At 39.4% G+C, this 6,000-nt stretch overlaps 1 pseudogene; it reads left to right on the top strand.

The window, feature by feature from the left end:
• The first annotated feature begins 2,276 nt into the window (after nt 1–2,276).
• On the top strand, nt 2,277–2,395 carry LOC145402466 (5S ribosomal RNA; annotated as a pseudogene).
• Nucleotides 2,396–6,000: the final 3,605 nt, after the last annotated feature.

Raw genomic sequence — 6,000 nt, 5'->3', positions numbered from 1 at the left:
TTAATCCCTTCACTTTGATGACATATTTTCTATCTTATTCTTGATTTACCTGATGAATATATTTACTTTAGGATGGACTTTTTGAATTTAAGATCAGACCTGGCCTTTTCTTAATGGAGGTTCTCCAAAGCTGGTGGCACAAAAAATATAGCAGAGCAGCATCAGAGTGAAGGGGTTAAAATATGTGACTATACTATGAGCTAGCAGGTACAGGGTAACTCTGTATTCAAAAACCCTTAATGACTTTACATCTATGGATGTACCATAAACAACACAAAACCATAAAACAAATGCTAATGCTGATAATCAAACTGGCATCATTATTGTCCCATTCCTTCTTCCCATGACAGCAGGATGGTAACACTTCCAATACATGCATACATAAAAAATTATGTCATGTTTTCTTTGAAGGAATTCCCATACTGAGGTTGACCATAGCACAGCATCCATTTTGTATGGACTGGAAGTGCTAAAACAGCTTTTTTTTTCTTTAATGCAAGGAAGAAGGAACCAAAGGCCAGAAGCCCACAAACCATTCCTTCCAGGAAAAAATAAAAACAACAGGAGAGCAAAATTTAAGATCTGTCCATTTTGAGATGCCTGGACATACTGCTTTTGAAAGACTGGAGATCAGTCTTTAAAAGCAGGTGGATAGAAAGAAATATAAGATGTGCAATGAGACTGTAAAACTGTGAGAGTTGCAGCTTGAGATTTTACTCTGTTTACTTGTGCCTGAGTGATGACTGTGTGGCTTCTTACCAAGCATGCAGCCATAATTGGTCTCCCATGGCAGACAGACAGATATGAGAGAGAGAGAGAGAGAGAGAGAGAGAGAGGTGGATCCAAACTGAAACATTAGTATCAATTAGAGTTAAATTTTAATCTTCAGTCTGCATCATGTGGAAAGATACCATAATCATTCAGGGTTCTTGGAAACTAAAACCACCCTGTATATGTGGATAAGAGTTAAGGCCTTGCTGTATAAGTTCACCTGTATTCACCAATTATATCCCTTCCTCGCCGACTATATATTTATATTATATATATATATATATATATATATATATATACTGTATATATCTATCTATGTATCTATCTATTGCCAGACGCCTCAATCCCGTTTGGGGTGGCCACAAACAAATCGCCTCCAAGTCGCCCTGTCCCCCGCCATTTCACTGCCCTGCTCCCAACTCACACCCCCCTCTCTCATATACCTCTCCACTCCATCCTTCCATCTCATCCTCGGCCTCCCCCTCCCTCTTCCCCCCTCCACCTCACTCACATACACTCTCTTCGTCAGTCTTTCACCCTCCATCCTCTCCACATGTACATATATATATATATTAATTTGTAGTAGTGTTTATAAATATATATATATATATACGAGGTGTGACAAAAAAGAAACGAGACTTTGGCTGCTAATGACACAATTCATCAGCCACACAGTAATGAAGTATATCACAGTGTTGCCCAACATCTCAGCACTGTATGAGAAAAGCAGCAGTTCAATTAACCTATTATCATTCATTTCACAGGTGATTTTGTAGCTCCTGTCAAGTGCCCTCTGTCACAGAATGAGCCTTGAGCAAAGGATTAACGTCAAGTTCTTGGCTAACTTGTTAAAACTCCTGCAGAAACCCTTGCCATGCTGAAGGATGTGTGGGGACAGAAAACAGTGTCCTGCATTACTACAAATGATAAATGATATGAAGTATGAGCAATGATTTCTTATGAGTACTATGAACAAGAATGCAGTGCGTGCAAAAGCTGCAACATGAAATACAGGGAAAGGATGCAAACCCATGACCTCAAGACTTTCAGACTGACATAGGTAGCAGGTACCGAAATACTTTAGTACCTACTGATATATCCCACATTTCTATCTGAGGTGGCTGAGATGAAGGATGCTCACACCATTATATCGTAACTCAGCAGAGAACCTTCCGTCTATCATAAGCCAGCAATTAACGGGAACTCCCTCTCTATATCTTCTATTTTGTGCCTTAGATCTTTTACATGTCTCCATCAAGTCGTATTTTGGAAGATAACATGAAATTACGCACAGTACGATTTTCTGTAAAGCAAACAATCATATGCTTGAAAGCATTAATAAACTAGAATTTCATCATCAAAGTCATCTTGTGAATGCAGTAAAATAAAGCAAGGTTCAACAATTATGACACCTTGCTAATAAAATCCACCAAAATGTAAATACTAAATATAACCTGACATGCTTTTATTAGAATCTTAAGAATTTTTTATATATATATATATATATATATATATACACCACGTTGAGTACACCGCTTCCCGTCCGATCAGCGGAGTTAAGCAACGTTGGGTCTGGTTAGTACTTGGATGGGTGACTGCCTGGGAACACCAGATGCTGTTGGCATCCCTACGTGGCAAGTGGGGTTGGTGGATGATTAGTGCCCCTCCCTGTAAAACAATTAACTCTAAGCCATTGGCCACCCCGTCTGGGATACATGGCATCTGGCAATGAATGAATGAATGAATATATATATACACGAGGTGTGACAAAAAAGAAACGAGACTTTGGCTGCTAATGACACAATTCATCAGCCACACAGTAATGAAGTATATCACAGTGTTGTCCAACATCTCAGCACTGTATGAGAAAAGCAGCAGTTCAATTAACCTATTATCATTCTTTTCACAGGTGGTTTTGTAGCTCCTGTCAAGTGCCCTCCGTCACAGAATGAGCCTTGAGCAAAGGATTAACATCAGGTTCTTGGCTAACATGGGAAAAACTCCTCCAGAAACCCTTGCCATGCTGAAGGATGTGTACGGAGAGGAAACAGTGTCCCGTACACATGTCTATGAGTGGCACAAGAGGCTCAGGATGGGGCGGGGTGACATGAAGGATGACCCAAATCCAGGATGTCCCTCAACAACATGAAATGATGCCAACATCCAGAAGGTCAAGGAATTGGTGCAGAGTGATCGCAGACTGACGATCAGAATAATGGCTGAGCAAAAGGGATTAAATAAGGAGTCAATGAGGTCCATCTTATTGAAAGATTTGGCCATGCAGAAGATTTGTGCAAAGTTGGTGCCCAAACTGCCCTCCGAGGACCAAAAGATCCGTCATGTGGATGTGTCAGGGACATTTTGGAGCACCACCCCTCCCCATCTTGAACCTCTTGTGCCTCTCATAGACACGTGTGCAGGACACTGTTTTCTGTCCCCACACATCCTTCAGCATGGCAAGGGTTTCTGCAGGAGTTTTAACAAGTTAGCCAAGAACTTGACGTTAATCCTTTGCTCAAGGCTCATTCTGTGACAGAGGGCACTTGACAGGAGCTACAAAATCACCTGTGAAATGAATGATAATAGGTTAATTGAACTGCTGCTTTTCTCATACAGTGCTGAGATGTTGGGCAACACTGTGATATACTTCATTACTGTGTGGCTGATGAATTGTGTCATTAGCAGCCAAAGTCTCGTTTCTTTTTTGTCACACCTCGTATATATATATATATTTATAAACACTACTACAAATGATATGAAGTATGAGCAATGATTTCTTATGAGTACTATGAACAAGAATGCAGTGCGTGCAAAAGCCGCAACATGAAATACAGGGAAAGGGTGCAAACCCATGACCTCAAGACTTTCAGACTGACATAGGTAGCAGGTACTGAAATACTTTAGTACCTACTGATATATCCCACATTTCTATCTGAGGTGGCCGAGATGAAGGATGCTCACACCATTATATCGTAACTCAGCAGAGAACCTTCCGTCTATCATAAGCCAGCAATTAACGAGAACTCCCTCTCTATATCTTCTATTTTGTGCCTTAGATCTTTTACATGTCTCCATCAAGTCATATTTTGGAAGATAACATGAAATTACGCACAGTACGATTTTCTGTAAAGCAAACAATCATATGCTTGAAAGCATTAATAAACTAGAATTTCATCATCAAAATCATCTTGTGAATGCAGTAAAATAAAGCAAGGTTCAACAATTATGACACCTTGCTAATAAAATCCACCAAAATGTAAATACTAAATATAACCTGACATGCTTTTCTTAGAATCTTAAGAATTTTAATATAGCAAACAAGTCTTAGGGTTGTATTCCTGTCAGTTTATGAGACTTTCTATCACTTCTACCTTAATTATTTATCTTGCTTAATACAGTACTCCTTATTTGGTCATTGTTATTTATAACTTCTTCGTACTGACATAGTAAAGATGGATCACGTTCAACAGAATAAACAAATAAACTGGTACAAACAAGCACAGCAAACTGTGCCATCCACATCACATCAGGAGCCTCCATGAAATCTCGAGGCTCCCAGCAAATGCAAATACTGCAGACAGCCCTAATATGATCTTTGTAAAAAAATACCATAGTTATCCCTCGAAGTTTACTGAAAAGGTTGCTCCTGGGAAAGGCTGCACCCAGACCATTTCCAAGAACTCTGGTGGGAAAAAAGTGCCACGAAGCCTCCTTCACTGACAAGAATACAGGGCCTGGTGTCTTAGGTGAGGGCATTTGTCCTCTTCCCTTGTCCCTACACTACATCAAGTAAGCAGGGTTACTGGGGCAAGTGTATTTAGTTTACTAATTGGGGAAAAAAAATCTGCCAAAGTAACCTAACCATACATTATGAGAACAGATTAGAGAACCTATGGCCTTGTCCTGAAATGTGAAGGTAATATGGATGCAATTATTTTCAAAAGTTTTTCCAGGTTAAAACTTGACAATAACCATAAACTGTACAGTATATAAAAGGAACCTGAGAAACTACATTTTTCATCAAATTTTGTACTAACTTGGCATCAAATTACACTGCATTCCTGGATGCTTTATCAAGTAATTCAAATATCATACATGATAAAGTACTGTATAATGATGGCATTACATCACCAGAGGTCACATACGGATAAACCCAAAGACTCTCTCATCTACCATTTGAGAAACAATGATAAAATGCAACTGAACATATTTCCAACTCATTGTTTTACGACAGCTCTAAACACATGACCTTAAGCTTGTAATATGTACTATTTAAATACAATACAGTATTCATTATGGCATTGCTAGGGTAATGGCTGACATGATTAATGCTGTGTATGCAACTAAGAGAATACAAAGGGAGAGGGTGGACCAGGCATCACAAAATATAGCCTTGGAATCTTGTCACTTCATTACACTGACTAACAGCTGTTTACAGTACTCCTTAAACTAGAAAGATTTTTCTTCTTGTTGCCTCTAACTCCTCACTGAAAAGGATGTCCATCACTAAAGCTGTTTCTCCAAATACTTTTGCCTGTACAGATTATGAGAGGAGTGCTTGGTTATTCAATAATAGATCAGCGAGTGATTCCTACGGCTGTCTAAAAATGAGGCCTAGTCAACCCTCCCACATTAGTGTGATGCAACCTCACTTGCTCTAGCTGGGAATGACCATCCCAACTCTGTGTTCCTGCGCTCTCAGTTACCAACCTGTTCCATATTCATTTCCTGTTATTTCTTTCAAATTCACTGTAATTTCTTAAACAAAGGTCCTATCAGTCTCTTCACATGACTCTGTGGTTACTACACATGCTTACAATGTGTAAGTCCTGAATCTGAGTTTCACAACTCAAGTTGTGCCAGCCCTTTAAAACTGGTGCTGGTGGTATGTTCTTTCATATCCTTGCACATGTCTGCACCCTGTTAATTCATACTGATGACATACACAGTACTGCATCTGACACAGTCATAACAACACTCCAGGTTTCACACACACTACTCTTACTACAGACAACCTTTTTCCGACTTGTACTTCTCCAGCATGATGAAGGGTTATGGCCATCACTTCCCCTCCAAGAGAAGGTCATCCTGTTGTGAATTTCATATGGAGTGATTCATAACATAAACTTATTTTTCCAAATCCCATTCTCTTTCCCCTGTATGCAGCTTTACATTTCCTCTTTTATCTACACCACCTTCAGACTTTCCTAATTTTCAGTACTTCCAAGA

This window comes from Coenobita brevimanus, chromosome 57 (genome assembly GCF_032717465.1).
Source record: "Coenobita brevimanus isolate Jiangsu-jjx chromosome 57, ASM3271746v2, whole genome shotgun sequence".
Classification (NCBI taxonomy): Eukaryota; Metazoa; Arthropoda; class Malacostraca; order Decapoda; family Coenobitidae; genus Coenobita; species Coenobita brevimanus.
This window is presented reverse-complemented; position numbering and strand designations above follow the sequence as displayed.